Source organism: Euprymna scolopes, chromosome 45, assembly GCF_053919585.1.
Source record: "Euprymna scolopes isolate OS-2025 chromosome 45, ASM5391958v1, whole genome shotgun sequence".
NCBI lineage: Eukaryota > Metazoa > Mollusca > Cephalopoda > Sepiida > Sepiolidae > Euprymna > Euprymna scolopes.
In genome coordinates this window covers 44,081,851-44,108,027 of record NC_136526.1, presented here as the reverse complement: position 1 = coordinate 44,108,027, position 26,177 = coordinate 44,081,851, and the positions used below count along the sequence as shown (strand labels likewise).

The 26,177-nt window shown below is 32.2% G+C and overlaps 1 protein-coding gene across 1 annotated transcript in view; it reads right to left on the bottom strand.

Annotated features, from left to right (window-relative positions):
• LOC145269512 (NADH dehydrogenase [ubiquinone] 1 beta subcomplex subunit 5, mitochondrial-like) overlaps positions 1-26,177 on the bottom strand; it is a 90,229-nt gene that overhangs the window by 49,041 nt on the left and 15,011 nt on the right. The window lies entirely within an intron of this gene.

Here is a 26,177-nt window from a genome sequence, read left to right as displayed (position 1 = left end):
AAATAATACTCATCTTAATCAATTCCAATTAAATAATACTCATCTTAATCAATTCCAATTAAATAATACTCATCTTAATCAATTCCAATTAAATAATACTCATCTTAATCAATTCCAATTAAATAATACTCATCTTAATGAATTTCAATTAAATAATACTCATCTTAATCAATTCCAATTAAATAATACTCATCTTAATCAATTCCAATTAAATAATACTAATCAATTCCAATTAAATAATACTCATCTTAATGAATTTCAATTAAATAATACTCATCTTAATCAATTCCAATTAAATAATACTCATCTTAATGAATTCCAATTAAATAATACTAATCAATTCTAATTAAATAATACTCATCTTAATGAATTTCAATTAAATAATACTCATCTTAATCAATTCCAATTAAATAATACTCATCTTAATGAATTACAATTAAATAATACTCATCTTAATGAATTCCAATTAAATAATACTCATCTTAATGAATTCCAATTAAATAATACTCATCTTAATCAATTCCAATTAAATAATACTCATCTTAATGAATTACAATTAAATAATACTCATCTTAATGAATTACAATTTAATAATACTCATCTTAATGAATTCCAATTTAATAATACTCATCTTAATGAATTCCAATTAAATAATACTCATCTTAATCAATTCCAATTAAATAATACTCATCTTAATCAATTCCAATTAAATAATACTCATCTTAATCAATTCCAATTAAATAATACTCATCTTAATGAATTACAATTAAATAATACTCATCTTAATGAATTTCAATTAAATAATACTCATCTTAATCAATTCCAATTAAATAATACTCATCTTAATCAATTCCAATTAAATAATACTCATCTTAATCAATTCCAATTAAATAATACTCATCTTAATGAATTACAATTAAATAATACTCATCTTAATGAATTCCAATAAAATAATACTCATCTTAATCAATTCCAATTAAATAATACTCATCTTAATCAATTCCAATTAAATAATACTCATCTTAATCAATTCCAATTAAATAATACTCATCTTAATCAATTCCAATTAAATAATACTCATCTTAATCAATTCCAATTAAATAATACTCATCTTAATCAATTCCAATTAAATAATACTCATCTTAATCAATTCCAATTAAATAATACTCATCTTAATCAATTCCAATTAAATAATACTCATCTTAATGAATTTCAATTAAATAATACTCATCTTAATCAATTCTAATTAAATAATACTCATCTTAATCAATTCCAATTAAATAATACTCATCTTAATCAATTCCAATTAAATAATACTCATCTTAATCAATTCCAAATAAATAATACTCATCTTAATGAATTCCAATTAAATAATACTCATCTTAATTAATTCCAATTAAATAATACTCATCTTAATCAATTCCAATTAAATAATACTCATCTTAATGAATTTCAATTAAATAATACTCATCTTAATCAATTCCAATTAAATAATACTCATCTTAATCAATTCCAATTAAATAATACTCATCTTAGTCAATTCCAATTAAATAATACTCATCTTAATCAATTCCAATTAAATAATACTCATCTTAATGAATTCCAATTAAATAATACTCATCTTAATGAATTACAATTAAATAATACTCATCTTAATGAATTTCAATTAAATAATACTCATCTTAATGAATTCCAATTAAATAATACTCATCTTAATGAATTCCAATTAAATAATACTCATCCTAATGAATTACAATTAAATAATACTCATCTTAATGAATTACAATTAAATAATACTCATCTTAATGAATTCCAATTAAAACATACTCATCTTAATGAATTCCAATTAAATAATACTCATCTTAATCAATTCCAATTAAATAATACTCATCTTAATGAATTACAATTAAATAATACTCATCTTAATGAATTACAATTAAATAATACTCATCTTAATGAATTACAATTAAATAATACTCATCTTAATGAATTCCAATTAAATAATACTCATCTTAATGAATTCCAATTAAATAATACTCATCTTAATCAATTCCAATTAAATAATACTCATCTTAATCAATTCCAATTAAATAATACTCATCTTAATGAATTCCAATTAAATAATACTCATCTTAATGAATTTCAATTAAATAATACTCATCTTAATCAATTCCAATTAAATAATACTCATCTTAATCAATTCCAATTAAATAATACTCATCTTAATCAATTCCAATTAAATAATACTCATCTTAATGAATTACAATTAAATAATACTCATCTTAATGAATTACAATTAAATAATACTCATCTTAATGAATTACAATTAAATAATATTCATCTTAATGAATTCCAATTAAATAATACTCATCCTAATGAATTCCAATTAAATAATACTCATCCTAATGAATTCCAATTAAATAATACTCATCCTAATGAATTCCAATTAAATAATACTCATCTTAATGAATTCCAATTAAATAATACTCATCTTAATGAATTACAATTAAATAATACTCATCTTAATCAATTTCAATTAAATAATACTCATCTTAATGAATTCCAATTAAATAATACTCATCTTAATGAATTACAATTAAATAATACTCATCTTAATGAATTACAATTAAATAATACTCATCTTAATGAATTACAATTAAATAATACTCATCTTAATGAATTACAATTAAATAATACTCATCTTAATGAATTTCAATTAAATAATACTCATCTTAATGAATTTCAATTAAATAATACTCATCTTAATGAATTCCAATTAAATAATACTCATCCTAATGAATTACAATTAAATAATACTCATCTTAATGAATTACAATTAAATAATACTCATCTTAATGAATTACAATTAAATAATACTCATCTTAATGAATTCCAATTAAATAATACTCATCTTAATCAATTCCAATTAAATAATACTCATCTTAATGAATTACAATTAAATAATACTCATCTTAATGAATTACAATTAAATAATACTCATCTTAATGAATTACAATTAAATAATACTCATCTTAATCAATTCCAATTAAATAATACTCATCTTAATGAATTCCAATTAAATAATACTCATCTTAATCAATTCCAATTAAATAATACTCATCTTTATCAATTCCAATTAAATAATACTCATCTTAATGAATTACAATTAAATAATACTCATCTTAATGAATTTCAATTAAATAATACTCATCTTAATCAATTCCAATTAAATAATACTCATCTTAATCAATTCCAATTAAATAATACTCATCTTAATCAATTCCAATTAAATAATACTCATCTTAATCAATTCCAATTAAATAATACTCATCTTAATCAATTCCAATTAAATAATACTCATCTTAATGAATTACAATTAAATAATACTCATCTTAATGAATTACAATTAAATAATACTCATCTTAATGAATTCCAATTAAATAATACTCATCCTAATGAATTCCAATTAAATAATACTCATCCTAATGAATTCCAATTAAATAATACTCATCTTAATGAATTCCAATTAAATAATACTCATCTTAATGAATTCCAATTAAATAATACTCATCTTAATGAATTACAATTAAATAATACTCATCTTAATCAATTTCAATTAAATAATACTCATCTTAATGAATTCCAATTAAATAATACTCATCTTAATGAATTACAATTAAATAATACTCATCTTAATGAATTACAATTAAATAATACTCATCTTAATGAATTACAATTAAATAATACTCATCTTAATGAATTTCAATTAAATAATACTCATCTTAATGAATTTCAATTAAATAATACTCATCTTAATGAATTTCAATTAAATAATACTCATCTTAATGAATTACAATTAAATAATACTCATCTTAATGAATTCCAATTAAATAATACTCATCTTAATGAATTCCAATTAAATAATACTCATCTTAATGAATTACAATTAAATAATACTCATCCTAATGAATTACAATTAAATAATACTCATCTTAATGAATTACAATTAAATAATACTCATCTTAATGAATTCCAATTAAATAATACTGTTATGTAATGAATGGCTGGAACCATCATACATAACTGAAAAGAAAAAACTTTAATAAAAGATTTAAAAGAGTGGGCATCGAATAATCGATTGTCTACCTGTTGAAAAGAGGAAGGGCTTACGTCATAAACAGAGAAATCGGACGACGATTTTTTTGTTTACAAAACAAATAAACGTGACATTCCTCGTAAGCTCTGGAATTACAGATATTGGCATGAGTGGGTAATTCACGTGTCGCTCGTTGAAGACAAAATCGAATGTTCTTCTGAGGTCAAAACGTGACTTAAGAACACATGTATCAACCGATTGACAGGACGCGTGGATAGAGAAAACAAAGCGACAAAATGCCAATAAAAACGGTGAATCAGCAGAGCAGATAGATAGAGCAGAGAGAGAGAGAAACACGGCATGTGTTGTTGAAGACCGTATTGTCGAAGCGTCATTTTTCCCTCCTCAGAGCACTGTGAGAAAAACTGCTAACTGTGAACTTCAGAACCACCAAAAGAAAAAAAGACGATCTGTTTTAAATTGTAACTATATTGTAAAATATAATTTTATACAAAAACAAACACAATTGTGACTTACGTCTTTTAATGCATGTTTTTAAGTTACAGCTGATCGTTCTAAGTCGTCCACCGTTTTGTTTTCAGGTTCAACGTTGTTATGACATTTTTGACAATTGACGAGAGGCAAGATAAAGAAAAAGTGCCAGTCTAAGGTGAGATAACTCACTAGTCTTAACTCGTTGTCATCACAACCGCCTAGTAAACAAGTGAACCTGCGGACGATCGACGTAACTAAAACTGCTATGTACCGCAGCCAGGGAGTCCTACGCACTATTACGATTTCCCAACCTGGGAGCCACACCATAATACAACATAGTATTAATTGGTGCCTTGATGACCAGTTCACTCCGCAAGAGTGATAAGTAAGAACTTTTTACCAAAAACAAACTAAACAAAAAGAACTCTTACACTAAAAGAACTTGGTTACCACATACACAACAACAAAGAAGAAGAAAAAAAAAAAAAACACAACGTGAATCAATCGACGAAGAGAAACGCGAACGCAGAAGCAAGAAAAAGAAGAAGAAAGAACACTGGACCTGAGGAAAAGCAAAGGTTAGTTGATTTTTTCAATATTTTTCTAAACCTCAGCTCTTAAAAAAGTTTTGTTAAAAAAAAAAAAAAAAAAAAAAAAAAAAAAAAAAAAAAAGTTAATATATATTTCTTTTCTTTCTTCTTTCTTTCTTGTATAATTTTGAAAATAATAGTAAAAGATGGAACAGCAGTTTTTCACAGATTTCGCTCAGATCCTAGGGGCTGAACTACACAATGTAGGGAAGGCCATTTCGAACTCTCTGAGGGGGGAGGCGTTGTTATCAAAAATAAAACCATTAGACACTAGACGATCGCAGGAATACAGAAGATGGCTAAATGATATAGATAAATACACTAGAATAGTTAGCCAAACAGAGGAAGAAAAATGCCAATTAGCGTTAATTACGACGGCTGGCCAAATAGGACAGTTTGTTTCAGGACTACTAGCCAACAATGAGAGTGTGGCATGGGTAGACTTGAAGCGAGCTCTAGATAATTATTTTGGAGTCCAGGCAGATCCTACCAAGTTTGTTAGGGAGTTAGCAAATATTAAGCAGGGTAGAAGCGAAACTGTGCAGGACTACATGCAGAGGTTAGTGCACTTGGCTATAGGTTCGTATGGTAGTCTAGATACGAACAATGAAGTAATAAAAAGCCAAGTGATAGGTTTCTTCATCGAGGGGCTATATGACAGACAAGTCAAAATCGCTGTCATGAGGGAAGAACCATCGGACCTCAAGGTAGCCTATGAAAAGGCCCTAATAGAGGATCGGTGGCAAACCCGCATAAGAGGCAATGACCGAGAAGAAGAACCTATGGAAATAAATTATAGTGGGCGCCAGAGGAATATAGAAGCGATAAGGAAAAAAAGATTCCCAGAGCCAGATAGGGGGCAGAGGAATTATAGAGGATTTAATAGGGGACCCGGCTTCAAGGCAAGAGAAACAGAGCGCCCTTGGCCGGGGATTAAGTGTTACAATTGCGGCAGAAAAGGCCATATAGCCAGGAACTACACCTTCCCTAAGTCGGGAAACGAGCAGACCCCACTCGCAAGACGCCCAGCGAGAGGAAGAGGGGTGAACAGTCAAAGATCGTAGGACATATGGGCGCCGCTAATTGCATCCCTATTAAGATAGAGAAAAATAAGTTTAGGGCTTTAGTAGATACTGGCGCCGAAATTTCTGTAATAAAAAGTACTGTATTAGAAAGTCTCAGAGAGAAGCCTGAGATAAAGAAAATAGAGATGAATTTAAGGACTGCAAACGGGTCACCTCTCATAGTGCAAGGAGTGGCGCGTTTACAAATTAAAGTAGGAAGCCAGTACATTCGACATGATTTTGTAGTGACGAAAAACCTTAAAAGGAACGTCATATTGGGCCGAGACTGGCTCAAGCAAAATAGTGTTAGAATGTACTTTGATTTAGGAGCAATCCGATTAGGCAGCGAGTACATAGCGCTGCAAGAGGAGGCTTATATTTCGAGTATAGTTAGATTAAGGCACAATGTCACCCTGAAACCGCAGCATTTACATGCGTGCACAGCTCGTGCCGAAATGAGAAATGGTCAGGGTTTAGATTACGAAGTAGTGCAGATAGATAAAGGCTTCCTAAGTGATCTAAGTGGTGTATCCGTAGCGAACACGGTAGTTAAAATTAAAGGTAGGAAAAGTTTTCCTTTGCTAATTATGAATAACACGAACCAGACAGTAAAATTAAAGAAAGGTTACAAGATAGGTAGATGTAGAAGAACAGAAGTAGTAATGGCAATATCAAAGCCAAATAAACAAAAGAAGTCGGGAAACAAAAGTAACCTCAACGGCATAAAAGTGCCGGAAGAAATGAGGAAAGTTTTAAATAAAGTCCTGCAACGAAATACTGATTTATTCGTCACAGAGGATAGATATTTAGGCCGGACTGACACAGTAGAGATGAGGATCGATACAGGAAAAAACGATCCCATAAAGAAAAACCCGTATAGAACACCTCTCAAACAACGAGAAGAAGTTAATGTAGCACTAGAGGAAATGCTACAGGCAGGGGTGATAGAAAGGTCAAACAGTCCGTGGAGTTTCCCGATAGTTTTGGTAAAAAAGAAAGACGGAACAAAGAGGTTCTGTGTAGATTTTAGGGCCCTGAATAAGATAACAAAGAAGTATGCCCGAGCGCTACCAGTAATTGATGATATACTGGCCTCGCTTGGGTCAGCAAAATATTTCTCAAAGTTGGACTTGAAATCAGGGTATTGGCAGGTAAAGTTGAACGAAAAAGATAAAGAGAAAACTGCGTTCACCTGTCATAGAGGACTGTTCCAATTTAATGTAATGCCATTCGGACTTGCTAACGCTCCGGGAGTGTTTCAGGAGCTAATGTCCGTAGTGTTACAGGGACAGGAAGAATTCGTCGTGCCTTATTTGGAAGATATTTTGATATTCTCCAAAACAAAGGAGGAACATGTTAGGCATATAGAAAAGGTGTTAGGTAGTTTACGTAGGCATAATTTAAGGTTAAAGGCGGCGAAGTGTGAGTTTTTCGGCAAGGAAGTGCAATATCTGGGATTCCGAGTAAGTGAGAAAGGTATCCAGCCGGAGGGGGACAAGGTTAAAGCAATTCAGGCAATTGCGACCCCAACCACTGTGAAGCAGGTTAGATCCTTTATAGGCATGACATCCTATTACAGGCGATTTATCAAGGATTTTTCTGTAATCGCCGAACCGTTAATTCGGTTAACTAGGAAGCATGCACGTTTCTGTTGGGACGATGCGTGTCAGTCTGCTTTTAATCGATTGAAATCGAAGCTTGCAGAGATGGTGATGCTGGCATACCCGGACACTAACAAAGGATACAGGTTATACACGGATGCCTCCGATTATGCGATCGGAGCAACCTTGTCTCAAATGGTCTACGACCCGGAGGAGGGTCGGGAGATAGAGAAACCCATTTATTTTCTATCTCATAAGTTGTCTGATACCTAGACTAGATGGTCAACAATAGAGAAAGAAGCATATGCGATTCACTATGCCTTAAACAAGTTGAATCACTACTTGCATAGTGCTACGTTCACCATCTACACGGATCACAGACCATTGGAGTACTTGCTGAAATCTCCGATACAGAATAGGAAGATACAGACGTGGGCATTAAGTATGGCTGGCTATGATTGCACCATACAGTACCTAAAAGGAAAAGATAACGTCTGTGCGGATCTCTTATCCCGTGCGGTAAATGCGAGTCGGGATGAAGACGATCCTCCAGTAGAAATAGATGATAGGAATTACACGGTGAGTGCGATAAACTCGAATCGTTTTGAACCAAGAGAGTTTGTATCGCATAAGGATGACGAAGGCTCACCGGTAGTAAGCGAGCGTCCTACACTATCAGGTTTGGATATGTGTAAAGAACAAGACGCCGATAGTCAGATCGTCGAATTAAAGAAACGGATGAGGAGCGGTAAAACGTCCAAGATGGAAGAAAAAAAGTACATCATAATGGACGATATCGTATATTATTTATCGACACCCGACGACGATCCTGTAATTAGATTATATATTCCGTCACATTTGAGGATGAAGGTATTGAAACAATACCATGATGAGAATGGTCATATGGGTGTGGAGAAAACGTTCCACTCCATTAAACAGAAGTATTTCTGGCCTGGATTGTTCAAGAAGGTAAACGAACACATAGGGAAGTGCGTCCCATGCCAGACCAGAAATTTGAGGAAGCAACAACCTCAAATGCAGGAGACCGACATGCCTTCTTTTCCTTTTGCTAAGATTGCATTGGATATTTCCGGACCCTATCCGAGGACTTTGTCAGGCAATCAATACATAGTCACGTTCATCGACATGTATAGTGGTTGGCCTGAGGCTTTCGCTGTACCTAATAAAAAGGCAGAGACAGTGGTGCATCTCTTAATTGAGGAAATATTTCCCAGATTTGGTGCACCATTGCAGTTACTTACGGATAACGGACCGGAGAACGTCAATGGGATCATGAAAAGGGCTTTAGAAGAGCTTAATGTTGATCACGTGACCACCTCATTTTACCACCCGCAAAGTAACGGGAAAATAGAAAGATTCCATAGGACGATGCATGACGTACTAGCAAAGAAAATAGGGGACAATGACCGTTCATGGGACATGTACTTGAACCAGATGCTGGCTGCTGTAAGGTTTCATGTCAGCGAAACAACAAAGTACTCCCCCTATTATTTGCTCTATAATAGAGACGTTGTCTTGCCGTTAGACAACATACTGAGGCCGCGTAGAATTTACTACGGGGAAGAGGATCATGAGATCGCTCTGCAGGACATGCATCGGACCTTTACATTAGTCAGGAACAATGTAAAGAGAGCTAGGAAGAAAATGATAGATAGGGCCAACGAGAAAACAAAAGCAGTCGATTTTCAAGTTGGCGACTTAGTTTATTATAAAAATAATAGAAAAAAGGGAAAGCTAGACGTAAGATGGTCTCCATATTACGTAATAATAGAGAAGACGGGGCCAGTCTCGTATAGAATTAGAAGTCAACTGACGGGGGCAGTAACAAAAGCCCATGGGGAACACCTTCGGAAAGCAGAACTGGAGGAATGGGATATCCCCAACAAGCAAGAGGGCTGTAGAAAAACAACCCTGTCAGCACCGGTAGAGGATAGTAGTTCAGATCAAGAATCCTCTAGTGGGGAGGAAGAAAATTATCCCCAACAGAGCAATCGCCATCAACGAGAATCCCCAAGTCAGGAAAACAGGGTCCCGTTGATGGAACGGAAAATAATCACGCGTAGCATGACGGCTGAAAGGGCTAAAGAAGTTGATGAAATATGGAAGGAAGATATATATAACTTAGTGCCCAGGTCGTGCAGAGTTGATTATGATAGTAGGGATCAGCCAACCGTAGCTAGGGCTAGCACGGGGGTTGGGAACTCAGGTTATAATCGAACTGCGGGTCGGGAGCGCGGAACAGGATGTTTGGATTGGTTAAGAAAATTACTCTGTTGATGTTAGGCAACATCCTTATCATAGGGAGTTCGGAGTTGCCACCAATATTTAGGATCCTGGCGTTCTGGTCGAAATTTTTGTACTATATGCTGCCCACATTTTAAACAAGTCATTAAAATGTAAGACTCGTATTTAGTTAATTAGTAATATTAATTAAAGAGCCGAGGTAGTGGAGAATATTGGACAAATCGACCACTTCGGTAAAATTGGTAAATTTGCAGCGTATATTTTGCTGTTAAGTGCGGCCGATGCACTTATACCGAAGAAGACCTTATGCTTTTCTTGTTGATGTTTATTTTTATTTTTTTTTTTTTTTCTAAGTTAAACGGAAAAAAAAAAAATACAGTAAAAGAGATGAAAAAAAATTTTGACATTAAAAAAAAACATTATTGGAAATGTCGATGGACCGATAGACGATTGAAAAAAAAAAAAAAAAAAAAAAAAAAATGGTTAATGGAGGGGTGTTATGTAATGAATGGCTGGAACCATCATACATAACTGAAAAGAAAAAACTTTAATAAAAGATTTAAAAGAGTGGGCATCGAATAATCGATTGTCTACCTGTTGAAAAGAGGAAGGGCTTACGTCATAAACAGAGAAATCGGACGACGATTTTTTTGTTTACAAAACAAATAAACGTGACATTCCTCGTAAGCTCTGGAATTACAGATATTGGCATGAGTGGGTAATTCACGTGTCGCTCGTTGAAGACAAAATCGAATGTTCTTCTGAGGTCAAAACGTGACTTAAGAACACATGTATCAACCGATTGACAGGACGCGTGGATAGAGAAAACAAAGCGACAAAATGCCAATAAAAACGGTGAATCAGCAGAGCAGATAGATAGAGCAGAGAGAGAGAGAAACACGGCATGTGTTGTTGAAGACCGTATTGTCGAAGCGTCATTTTTCCCTCCTCAGAGCACTGTGAGAAAAACTGCTAACTGTGAACTTCAGAACCACCAAAAGAAAAAAAGACGATCTGTTTTAAATTGTAACTATATTGTAAAATATAATTTTATACAAAAACAAACACAATTGTGACTTACGTCTTTTAATGCATGTTTTTAAGTTACAGCTGATCGTTCTAAGTCGTCCACCGTTTTGTTTTCAGGTTCAACGTTGTAATGACATTTTTGACAATTGACGAGAGGCAAGATAAAGAAAAAGTGCCAGTCTAAGGTGAGATAACTCACTAGTCTTAACTCGTTGTCATCACAACTGCCTAGTAAACAAGTGAACCTGCGGACGATCGACGTAACTAAAACTGCAGCCAGGGAGTCCTACGCACTATTACGATTACCGCAGCCAGGGAGTCCTACGCACTATTACGATTTCCCAACCTGGGAGCCACACCATAATACAACAATACTCATCTTAATGAATTCCAATTAAATAATACTCATCTTAATCAATTCCAATTAAATAATACTCATCTTAATGAATTACAATTAAATAATACTCATCTTAATGAATTACAATTAAATAATACTCATCTTAATGAATTACAATTAAATAATACTCATCTTAATGAATTACAATTAAATAATACTCATCTTAATGAATTTCAATTAAATAATACTCATCTTAATGAATTCCAATTAAATAATACTCATCTTAATCAATTCCAATTAAATAATACTCATCTTAATCAATTCCAATTAAATAATACTCATCTTAATGAATTACAATTAAATAATACTCATCTTAATGAATTTCAATTAAATAATACTCATCTTAATCAATTCCAATTAAATAATACTCATCTTAATCAATTCCAATTAAATAATGCTCATCTTAATCAATTCCAATTAAATAATGCTCATCTTAATCAATTCCAATTAAATAATACTCATCTTAATGAATTACAATTAAATAATACTCATCTTAATGAATTACAATTAAATAATACTCTTGGCCTTCGGGACAAGATCAAAGTGTAGTATCTGTTCTTCAGATGCTGCACTTCTATTTCTTGTTCTCTTTCGGTGGAGGAGAAATCCTTCACGACTGAGACAATTTTTATTTTTGTACCTTTTCTCCACGTTAAAAAACGACCCTGGTGTCTAACTCTGTCCCGTGGGGAGGTATAGTAAATAGGTACAATTAAATAATACTCATCTTAATGAATTCCAATTAAATAATACTCATCCTAATGAATTCCAATTAAATAATACTCATCTTAATGAATTCCAATTAAATAATACTCATCTTAATGAATTCCAATTAAATAATACTCATCTTAATGAATTCCAATTAAATAATACTCATCTTAATGAATTACAATTAAATAATACTCATCTTAATCAATTTCAATTAAATAATACTCATCTTAATGAATTCCAATTAAATAATACTCATCTTAATGAATTCCAATTAAATAATACTCATCTTAATGAATTCCAATTAAATAATACTCATCTTAATCAATTCCAATTAAATAATACTCATCTTAATCAATTCCAATTAAATAATACTCATCCTAATGAATTACAATTAAATAATACTCATCTTAATGAATTACAATTAAATAATACTCATCTTAATGAATTACAATTAAATAATACTCATCTTAATGAATTACAATTAAATAATACTCATCTTAATGAATTACAATTAAATAATACTCATCTTAATGAATTCCAATTAAATAATACTCATCTTAATGAATTCCAATTAAATAATACTCATCTTAATGAATTCCAATTAAATAATACTCATCTTAATCAATTCCAATTAAATAATACTCATCTTAATGAATTACAATTAAATAATACTCATCTTAATGAATTACAATTAAATAATACTCATCTTAATGAATTACAATTAAATAATACTCATCTTAATGAATTCCAATTAAATAATACTCATCTTAATCAATTCCAATTAAATAATACTCATCTTAATGAATTACAATTAAATAATACTCATCTTAATGAATTTCAATTAAATAATACTCATCTTAATGAATTACAATTAAATAATACTCATCTTAATGAATTTCAATTAAATAATACTCATCCTAATGAATTTTTTTTTTTTTTTTTTTTACAAAGGCATCACCACATTATCAAGGCCCAGAGGCCACTCAAGGATAAGGGTTAAAGAGTGTACAGTAGAAGTTGGTCAATATAGTAATCATTAGTAATGAAAATTTGGTAAATTTAATAACTTATATGGAACGGCTCATCAAGAACTTATTTACCTTAGACTTGAACACAACCATATTGTAGTCAGCCGGAAAGCAGGAAAACGGAAGACAATTCCACAGGCGTGCAGTTCTAAGAAAGAAGCTTTGTTCATGGAATCTATGTTTAGGTTTAGGCACAGATAAAGAGTGGGGGAAATTATTGATAGTGTTTACAGCTAGACGAGTGTTTCTTGTGAAAGTTTGGCGAGGGGGGACCATAGATTGAAGCTCAGTTGAACACTTTCCATGAAAATAACGATACATCAGAGACAAACTCGCAACATCTCTTCTGTGAGATAGAGGTTGTAAGGAGGAGAAAAGGACATCTCCTACGAGGCTACGAAGTCTATTTTGAACTCTATCAAGGCAGGACAAGTCCTTTCTAGCAGCTCCTGCCCAGATGTGGCAACAGTATTCCATCCTTGGACGTACCTGGCTCTTATATAGATAGAGAATAGCATCAGCAGTGAGATATCTACTGGATCGATAGAAAGATCCCACCATTTTTCCAGCGGCCTTGGCAACAGATTTGATATACGTGTTCCATTTAAGATCAGGAGTAATGGTCAAGCCCAGAAGCTTGTCAAAACTTGAGGCCTCCTGAAGACGAGAGCCATTCATTTCAATTGATGACATTCATTTCAATTGATGACAAATTCCAATTAAATAATACTCATCTTAATGAATTCCAATTAAATAATACTCATCTTAATCAATTCCAATTAAATAATACTCATCTTAATCAATTCCAATTAAATAATACTCATCTTAATCAATTCCAATTAAATAATACTCATCTTAATCAATTCCAATTAAATAATACTCATCTTAATGAATTCCAATTAAATAATACTCATCTTAATGAATTCCAATTAAATAATACTCATCTTAATCAATTCCAATTAAATAATACTCATCTTAATCAATTCCAATTAAATAATACTCATCTTAATCAATTCCAATTAAATAATACTCATCTTAATCAATTCCAATTAAATAATACTCATCTTAATCAATTCCAATTAAATAATACTCATCTTAATGAATTTCAATTAAATAATACTCATCTTAATCAATTCCAATTAAATAATACTCATCTTAATCAATTCCAATTAAATAATACTAATCAATTCCAATTAAATAATACTCATCTTAATGAATTTCAATTAAATAATACTCATCTTAATCAATTCCAATTAAATAATACTCATCTTAATGAATTCCAATTAAATAATACTAATCAATTCTAATTAAATAATACTCATCTTAATGAATTTCAATTAAATAATACTCATCTTAATCAATTCCAATTAAATAATACTCATCTTAATGAATTACAATTAAATAATACTCATCTTAATGAATTCCAATTAAATAATACTCATCTTAATGAATTCCAATTAAATAATACTCATCTTAATCAATTCCAATTAAATAATACTCATCTTAATCAATTCCAATTAAATAATACTCATCTTAATCAATTCCAATTAAATAATACTCATCTTAATGAATTACAATTAAATAATACTCATCTTAATGAATTTCAATTAAATAATACTCATCTTAATCAATTCCAATTAAATAATACTCATCTTAATCAATTCCAATTAAATAATACTCATCTTAATCAATTCCAATTAAATAATACTCATCTTAATGAATTACAATTAAATAATACTCATCTTAATGAATTCCAATAAAATAATACTCATCTTAATCAATTCCAATTAAATAATACTCATCTTAATCAATTCCAATTAAATAATACTCATCTTAATCAATTCCAATTAAATAATACTCATCTTAATCAATTCCAATTAAATAATACTCATCTTAATCAATTCCAATTAAATAATACTCATCTTAATCAATTCCAATTAAATAATACTCATCTTAATCAATTCCAATTAAATAATACTCATCTTAATCAATTCCAATTAAATAATACTCATCTTAATGAATTTCAATTAAATAATACTCATCTTAATCAATTCTAATTAAATAATACTCATCTTAATCAATTCCAATTAAATAATACTCATCTTAATCAATTCCAATTAAATAATACTCATCTTAATCAATTCCAAATAAATAATACTCATCTTAATGAATTCCAATTAAATAATACTCATCTTAATTAATTCCAATTAAATAATACTCATCTTAATCAATTCCAATTAAATAATACTCATCTTAATGAATTTCAATTAAATAATACTCATCTTAATCAATTCCAATTAAATAATACTCATCTTAATCAATTCCAATTAAATAATACTCATCTTAGTCAATTCCAATTAAATAATACTCATCTTAATCAATTCCAATTAAATAATACTCATCTTAATGAATTCCAATTAAATAATACTCATCTTAATGAATTACAATTAAATAATACTCATCTTAATGAATTTCAATTAAATAATACTCATCTTAATGAATTCCAATTAAATAATACTCATCTTAATGAATTCCAATTAAATAATACTCATCTTAATGAATTCCAATTAAATAATACTCATCCTAATGAATTACAATTAAATAATACTCATCTTAATGAATTACAATTAAATAATACTCATCTTAATGAATTCCAATTAAAACATACTCATCTTAATGAATTCCAATTAAATAATACTCATCTTAATCAATTCCAATTAAATAATACTCATCTTAATGAATTACAATTAAATAATACTCATCTTAATGAATTACAATTAAATAATACTCATCTTAATGAATTACAATTAAATAATACTCATCTTAATGAATTCCAATTAAATAATACTCATCTTAATGAATTCCAATTAAATAATACTCATCTTAATCAATTCCAATTAAATAATACTCATCTTAATCAATTCCAATTAAATAATACTCATCTTAATGAATTCCAATTAAATAATACTCATCTTAATGAATTTCAATTAAATAATACTCATCTTAATCAATTCCAATTAAATAATACTCATCTTAATCAATTCCAATTAAATAATACTCATCTTAATCAATTCCAATTAAATAATACTCATCTTAATGAATTACAATTAAATAATACTCATCTTAATGAATTACAATTAAATAATACTCATCTTAATGAATTACAATTAAATAATATTCATCTTAATGAATTCCAATTAAATAATACTCATCCTAATGAATTCCAATTAAATAATACTCATCCTAATGAATTCCAATTAAATAATACTCATCCTAATGAATTCCAATTAAATAATACTCATCTTAATGAATTCCAATTAAATAATACTCATCTTAATGAATTACAATTAAATAATACTCATCTTAATCAATTTCAATTAAATAATACTCATCTTAATGAATTCCAATTAAATAATACTCATCTTAATGAATTACAATTAAATAATACTCATCTTAATGAATTACAATTAAATAATACTCATCTTAATGAATTACAATTAAATAATACTCATCTTAATGAATTACAATTAAATAATACTCATCTTAATGAATTTCAATTAAATAATACTCATCTTAATGAATTCCAATTAAATAATACTCATCTTAATGAATTCCAATTAAATAATACTCATCTTAATGAATTACAATTAAATAATACTCATCCTAATGAATTACAATTAAATAATACTCATCTTAATGAATTACAATTAAATAATACTCATCTTAATGAATTCCAATTAAATAATACTGTTATGTAATGAATGGCTGGAACCATCATACATAACTGAAAAGAAAAAACTTTAATAAAAGATTTAAAAGAGTGGGCATCGAATAATCGATTGTCTACCTGTTGAAAAGAGGAAGGGCTTACGTCATAAACAGAGAAATCGGACGACGATTTTTTTGTTTACAAAACAAATAAACGTGACATTCCTCGTAAGCTCTGGAATTACAGATATTGGCATGAGTGGGTAATTCACGTGTCGCTCGTTGAAGACAAAATCGAATGTTCTTCTGAGGTCAAAACGTGACTTAAGAACACATGTATCAACCGATTGACAGGACGCGTGGATAGAGAAAACAAAGCGACAAAATGCCAATAAAAACGGTGAATCAGCAGAGCAGATAGATAGAGCAGAGAGAGAGAGAAACACGGCATGTGTTGTTGAAGACCGTATTGTCGAAGCGTCATTTTTCCCTCCTCAGAGCACTGTGAGAAAAACTGCTAACTGTGAACTTCAGAACCACCAAAAGAAAAAAAGACGATCTGTTTTAAATTGTAACTATATTGTAAAATATAATTTTATACAAAAACAAACACAATTGTGACTTACGTCTTTTAATGCATGTTTTTAAGTTACAGCTGATCGTTCTAAGTCGTCCACCGTTTTGTTTTCAGGTTCAACGTTGTTATGACATTTTTGACAATTGACGAGAGGCAAGATAAAGAAAAAGTGCCAGTCTAAGGTGAGATAACTCACTAGTCTTAACTCGTTGTCATCACAACCGCCTAGTAAACAAGTGAACCTGCGGACGATCGACGTAACTAAAACTGCTATGTACCGCAGCCAGGGAGTCCTACGCACTATTACGATTTCCCAACCTGGGAGCCACACCATAATACAACATAGTATTAATTGGTGCCTTGATGACCAGTTCACTCCGCAAGAGTGATAAGTAAGAACTTTTTACCAAAAACAAACTAAACAAAAAGAACTCTTACACTAAAAGAACTTGGTTACCACATACACAACAACAAAGAAGAAGAAAAAAAAAAAAAACACAACGTGAATCAATCGACGAAGAGAAACGCGAACGCAGAAGCAAGAAAAAGAAGAAGAAAGAACACTGGACCTGAGGAAAAGCAAAGGTTAGTTGATTTTTTCAATATTTTTCTAAACCTCAGCTCTTAAAAAAGTTTTGTTAAAAAAAAAAAAAAAAAAAAAAAAAAAAAAAAAAAGTTAATATATATTTCTTTTCTTTCTTCTTTCTTTCTTGTATAATTTTGAAAATAATAGTAAAAGATGGAACAGCAGTTTTTCACAGATTTCGCTCAGATCCTAGGGGCTGAACTACACAATGTAGGGAAGGCCATTTCGAACTCTCTGAGGGGGGAGGCGTTGTTATCAAAAATAAAACCATTAGACACTAGACGATCGCAGGAATACAGAAGATGGCTAAATGATATAGATAAATACACTAGAATAGTTAGCCAAACAGAGGAAGAAAAATGCCAATTAGCGTTAATTACGACGGCTGGCCAAATAGGACAGTTTGTTTCAGGACTACTAGCCAACAATGAGAGTGTGGCATGGGTAGACTTGAAGCGAGCTCTAGATAATTATTTTGGAGTCCAGGCAGATCCTACCAAGTTTGTTAGGGAGTTAGCAAATATTAAGCAGGGTAGAAGCGAAACTGTGCAGGACTACATGCAGAGGTTAGTGCACTTGGCTATAGGTTCGTATGGTAGTCTAGATACGAACAATGAAGTAATAAAAAGCCAAGTGATAGGTTTCTTCATCGAGGGGCTATATGACAGACAAGTCAAAATCGCTGTCATGAGGGAAGAACCATCGGACCTCAAGGTAGCCTATGAAAAGGCCCTAATAGAGGATCGGTGGCAAACCCGCATAAGAGGCAATGACCGAGAAGAAGAACCTATGGAAATAAATTATAGTGGGCGCCAGAGGAATATAGAAGCGATAAGGAAAAAAAGATTCCCAGAGCCAGATAGGGGGCAGAGGAATTATAGAGGATTTAATAGGGGACCCGGCTTCAAGGCAAGAGAAACAGAGCGCCCTTGGCCGGGGATTAAGTGTTACAATTGCGGCAGAAAAGGCCATATAGCCAGGAACTACACCTTCCCTAAGTCGGGAAACGAGCAGACCCCACTCGCAAGACGCCCAGCGAGAGGAAGAGGGGTGAACAGTCAAAGATCGTAGGACATATGGGCGCCGCTAATTGCATCCCTATTAAGATAGAGAAAAATAAGTTTAGGGCTTTAGTAGATACTGGCGCCGAAATTTCTGTAATAAAAAGTACTGTATTAGAAAGTCTCAGAGAGAAGCCTGAGATAAAGAAAATAGAGATGAATTTAAGGACTGCAAACGGGTCACCTCTCATAGTGCAAGGAGTGGCGCGTTTACAAATTAAAGTAGGAAGCCAGTACATTCGACATGATTTTGTAGTGACGAAAAACCTTAAAAGGAACGTCATATTGGGCCGAGACTGGCTCAAGCAAAATAGTGTTAGAATGTACTTTGATTTAGGAGCAATCCGATTAGGCAGCGAGTACATAGCGCTGCAAGAGGAGGCTTATATTTCGAGTATAGTTAGATTAAGGCACAATGTCACCCTGAAACCGCAGCATTTACATGCGTGCACAGCTCGTGCCGAAATGAGAAATGGTCAGGGTTTAGATTACGAAGTAGTGCAGATAGATAAAGGCTTCCTAAGTGATCTAAGTGGTGTATCCGTAGCGAACACGGTAGTTAAAATTAAAGGTAGGAAAAGTTTTCCTTTGCTAATTATGAATAACACGAACCAGACAGTAAAATTAAAGAAAGGTTACAAGATAGGTAGATGTAGAAGAACAGAAGTAGTAATGGCAATATCAAAGCCAAATAAACAAAAGAAGTCGGGAAACAAAAGTAACCTCAACGGCATAAAAGTGCCGGAAGAAATGAGGAAAGTTTTAAATAAAGTCCTGCAACGAAATACTGATTTATTCGTCACAGAGGATAGATATTTAGGCCGGACTGACACAGTAGAGATGAGGATCGATACAGGAAAAAACGATCCCATAAAGAAAAACCCGTATAGAACACCTCTCAAACAACGAGAAGAAGTTAATGTAGCACTAGAGGAAATGCTACAGGCAGGGGTGATAGAAAGGTCAAACAGTCCGTGGAGTTTCCCGATAGTTTTGGTAAAAAAGAAAGACGGAACAAAGAGGTTCTGTGTAGATTTTAGGGCCCTGAATAAGATAACAAAGAAGTATGCCCGAGCGCTACCAGTAATTGATGATATACTGGCCTCGCTTGGGTCAGCAAAATATTTCTCAAAGTTGGACTTGAAATCAGGGTATTGGCAGGTAAAGTTGAACGAAAAAGATAAAGAGAAAACTGCGTTCACCTGTCATAGAGGACTGTTCCAATTTAATGTAATGCCATTCGGACTTGCTAACGCTCCGGGAGTGTTTCAGGAGCTAATGTCCGTAGTGTTACAGGGACAGGAAGAATTCGTCGTGCCTTATTTGGAAGATATTTTGATATTCTCCAAAACAAAGGAGGAACATGTTAGGCATATAGAAAAGGTGTTAGGTAGTTTACGTAGGCATAATTTAAGGTTAAAGGCGGCGAAGTGTGAGTTTTTCGGCAAGGAAGTGCAATATCTGGGATTCCGAGTAAGTGAGAAAGGTATCCAGCCGGAGGGGGACAAGGTTAAAGCAATTCAGGCAATTGCGACCCCAACCACTGTGAAGCAGGTTAGATCCTTTATAGGCATGACATCCTATTACAGGCGATTTATCAAGGATTTTTCTGTAATCGCCGAACCGTTAATTCGGTTAACTAGGAAGCATGCACGTTTCTGTTGGGACGATGCGTGTCAGTCTGCTTTTAATCGATTGAAATCGAAGCTTGCAGAGATGGTGATGCTGGCATACCCGGACACTAACAAAGGATACAGGTTATACACGGATGCCTCCGATTATGCGATCGGAGCAACCTTGTCTCAAATGGTCTACGACCCGGAGGAGGGTCGGGAGATAGAGAAACCCATTTATTTTCTATCTCATAAGTTGTCTGATACCTAGACTAGATGGTCAACAATAGAGAAAGAAGCATATGCGATTCACTATGCCTTAAACAAGTTGAATCACTACTTGCATAGTGCTACGTTCACCATCTACACGGATCACAGACCATTGGAGTACTTGCTGAAATCTCCGATACAGAATAGGAAGATACAGACGTGGGCATTAAGTATGGCTGGCTATGATTGCACCATACAGTACCTAAAAGGAAAAGATAACGTCTGTGCGGATCTCTTATCCCGTGCGGTAAATGCGAGTCGGGATGAAGACGATCCTCCAGTAGAAATAGATGATAGGAATTACACGGTGAGTGCGATAAACTCGAATCGTTTTGAACCAAGAGAGTTTGTATCGCATAAGGATGACGAAGGCTCACCGGTAGTAAGCGAGCGTCCTACACTATCAGGTTTGGATATGTGTAAAGAACAAGACGCCGATAGTCAGATCGTCGAATTAAAGAAACGGATGAGGAGCGGTAAAACGTCCAAGATGGAAGAAAAAAAGTACATCATAATGGACGATATCGTATATTATTTATCGACACCCGACGACGATCCTGTAATTAGATTATATATTCCGTCACATTTGAGGATGAAGGTATTGAAACAATACCATGATGAGAATGGTCATATGGGTGTGGAGAAAACGTTCCACTCCATTAAACAGAAGTATTTCTGGCCTGGATTGTTCAAGAAGGTAAACGAACACATAGGGAAGTGCGTCCCATGCCAGACCAGAAATTTGAGGAAGCAACAACCTCAAATGCAGGAGACCGACATGCCTTCTTTTCCTTTTGCTAAGATTGCATTGGATATTTCCGGACCCTATCCGAGGACTTTGTCAGGCAATCAATACATAGTCACGTTCATCGACATGTATAGTGGTTGGCCTGAGGCTTTCGCTGTACCTAATAAAAAGGCAGAGACAGTGGTGCATCTCTTAATTGAGGAAATATTTCCCAGATTTGGTGCACCATTGCAGTTACTTACGGATAACGGACCGGAGAACGTCAATGGGATCATGAAAAGGGCTTTAGAAGAGCTTAATGTTGATCACGTGACCACCTCATTTTACCACCCGCAAAGTAACGGGAAAATAGAAAGATTCCATAGGACGATGCATGACGTACTAGCAAAGAAAATAGGGGACAATGACCGTTCATGGGACATGTACTTGAACCAGATGCTGGCTGCTGTAAGGTTTCATGTCAGCGAAACAACAAAGTACTCCCCCTATTATTTGCTCTATAATAGAGACGTTGTCTTGCCGTTAGACAACATACTGAGGCCGCGTAGAATTTACTACGGGGAAGAGGATCATGAGATCGCTCTGCAGGACATGCATCGGACCTTTACATTAGTCAGGAACAATGTAAAGAGAGCTAGGAAGAAAATGATAGATAGGGCCAACGAGAAAACAAAAGCAGTCGATTTTCAAGTTGGCGACTTAGTTTATTATAAAAATAATAGAAAAAAGGGAAAGCTAGACGTAAGATGGTCTCCATATTACGTAATAATAGAGAAGACGGGGCCAGTCTCGTATAGAATTAGAAGTCAACTGACGGGGGCAGTAACAAAAGCCCATGGGGAACACCTTCGGAAAGCAGAACTGGAGGAATGGGATATCCCCAACAAGCAAGAGGGCTGTAGAAAAACAACCCTGTCAGCACCGGTAGAGGATAGTAGTTCAGATCAAGAATCCTCTAGTGGGGAGGAAGAAAATTATCCCCAACAGAGCAATCGCCATCAACGAGAATCCCCAAGTCAGGAAAACAGGGTCCCGTTGATGGAACGGAAAATAATCACGCGTAGCATGACGGCTGAAAGGGCTAAAGAAGTTGATGAAATATGGAAGGAAGATATATATAACTTAGTGCCCAGGTCGTGCAGAGTTGATTATGATAGTAGGGATCAGCCAACCGTAGCTAGGGCTAGCACGGGGGTTGGGAACTCAGGTTATAATCGAACTGCGGGTCGGGAGCGCGGAACAGGATGTTTGGATTGGTTAAGAAAATTACTCTGTTGATGTTAGGCAACATCCTTATCATAGGGAGTTCGGAGTTGCCACCAATATTTAGGATCCTGGCGTTCTGGTCGAAATTTTTGTACTATATGCTGCCCACATTTTAAACAAGTCATTAAAATGTAAGACTCGTATTTAGTTAATTAGTAATATTAATTAAAGAGCCGAGGTAGTGGAGAATATTGGACAAATCGACCACTTCGGTAAAATTGGTAAATTTGCAGCGTATATTTTGCTGTTAAGTGCGGCCGATGCACTTATACCGAAGAAGACCTTATGCTTTTCTTGTTGATGTTTATTTTTATTTTTTTTTTTTTTTCTAAGTTAAACGGAAAAAAAAAAAATACAGTAAAAGAGATGAAAAAAAATTTTGACATTAAAAAAAAACATTATTGGAAATGTCGATGGACCGATAGACGATTGAAAAAAAAAAAAAAAAAAAAAAAAAAATGGTTAATGGAGGGGTGTTATGTAATGAATGGCTGGAACCATCATACATAACTGAAAAGAAAAAACTTTAATAAAAGATTTAAAAGAGTGGGCATCGAATAATCGATTGTCTACCTGTTGAAAAGAGGAAGGGCTTACGTCATAAACAGAGAAATCGGACGACGATTTTTTTGTTTACAAAACAAATAAACGTGACATTCCTCGTAAGCTCTGGAATTACAGATATTGGCATGAGTGGGTAATTCACGTGTCGCTCGTTGAAGACAAAATCGAATGTTCTTCTGAGGTCAAAACGTGACTTAAGAACACATGTATCAACCGATTGACAGGACGCGTGGATAGAGAAAACAAAGCGACAAAATGCCAATAAAAACGGTGAATCAGCAGAGCAGATAGATAGAGCAGAGAGAGAGAGAAACACGGCATGTGTTGTTGAAGACCGTATTGTCGAAGCGTCATTTTTCCCTCCTCAGAGCACTGTGAGAAAAACTGCTAACTGTGAACTTCAGAACCACCAAAAGAAAAAAAGACGATCTGTTTTAAATTGTAACTATATTGTAAAATATAATTTTATACAAAAACAAACACAATTGTGACTTACGTCTTTTAATGCATGTTTTTAAGTTACAGCTGATCGTTCTAAGTCGTCCACCGTTTTGTTTTCAGGTTCAACGTTGTAATGACATTTTTGACAATTGACGAGAGGCAAGATAAAGAAAAAGTGCCAGTCTAAGGTGAGATAACTCACTAGTCTTAACTCGTTGTCATCACAACTGCCTAGTAAACAAGTGAACCTGCGGACGATCGACGTAACTAAAACTGCAGCCAGGGAGTCCTACGCACTATTACGATTACCGCAGCCAGGGAGTCCTACGCACTATTACGATTTCCCAACCTGGGAGCCACACCATAATACAACAATACTCATCTTAATGAATTCCAATTAAATAATACTCATCTTAATCAATTCCAATTAAATAATACTCATCTTAATGAATTACAATTAAATAATACTCATCTTAATGAATTACAATTAAATAATACTCATCTTAATGAATTACAATTAAATAATACTCATCTTAATGAATTACAATTAAATAATACTCATCTTAATGAATTTCAATTAAATAATACTCATCTTAATGAATTCCAATTAAATAATACTCATCTTAATCAATTCCAATTAAATAATACTCATCTTAATCAATTCCAATTAAATAATACTCATCTTAATGAATTACAATTAAATAATACTCATCTTAATGAATTTCAATTAAATAATACTCATCTTAATCAATTCCAATTAAATAATACTCATCTTAATCAATTCCAATTAAATAATGCTCATCTTAATCAATTCCAATTAAATAATGCTCATCTTAATCAATTCCAATTAAATAATACTCATCTTAATGAATTACAATTAAATAATACTCATCTTAATGAATTACAATTAAATAATACTCTTGGCCTTCGGGACAAGATCAAAGTGTAGTATCTGTTCTTCAGATGCTGCACTTCTATTTCTTGTTCTCTTTCGGTGGAGGAGAAATCCTTCACGACTGAGACAATTTTTATTTTTGTACCTTTTCTCCACGTTAAAAAACGACCCTGGTGTCTAACTCTGTCCCGTGGGGAGGTATAGTAAATAGGTACAATTAAATAATACTCATCTTAATGAATTCCAATTAAATAATACTCATCCTAATGAATTCCAATTAAATAATACTCATCTTAATGAATTCCAATTAAATAATACTCATCTTAATGAATTCCAATTAAATAATACTCATCTTAATGAATTCCAATTAAATAATACTCATCTTAATGAATTACAATTAAATAATACTCATCTTAATCAATTTCAATTAAATAATACTCATCTTAATGAATTCCAATTAAATAATACTCATCTTAATGAATTCCAATTAAATAATACTCATCTTAATGAATTCCAATTAAATAATACTCATCTTAATCAATTCCAATTAAATAATACTCATCTTAATCAATTCCAATTAAATAATACTCATCCTAATGAATTACAATTAAATAATACTCATCTTAATGAATTACAATTAAATAATACTCATCTTAATGAATTACAATTAAATAATACTCATCTTAATGAATTACAATTAAATAATACTCATCTTAATGAATTACAATTAAATAATACTCATCTTAATCAATTCCAATTAAATAATACTCATCTTAATGAATTCCAATTAAATAATACTCATCTTAATCAATTCCAATTAAATAATACTCATCTTAATGAATTACAATTAAATAATACTCATCTTAATGAATTACAATTAAATAATACTCATCTTAATGAATTACAATTAAATAATACTCATCTTAATGAATTCCAATTAAATAATACTCATCTTAATCAATTCCAATTAAATAATACTCATCTTAATGAATTACAATTAAATAATACTCATCTTAATGAATTTCAATTAAATAATACTCATCTTAATGAATTACAATTAAATAATACTCATCTTAATGAATTTCAATTAAATAATACTCATCCTAATGAATTTTTTTTTTTTTTTTTTTTTACAAAGGCATCACCACATTATCAAGGCCCAGAGGCCACTC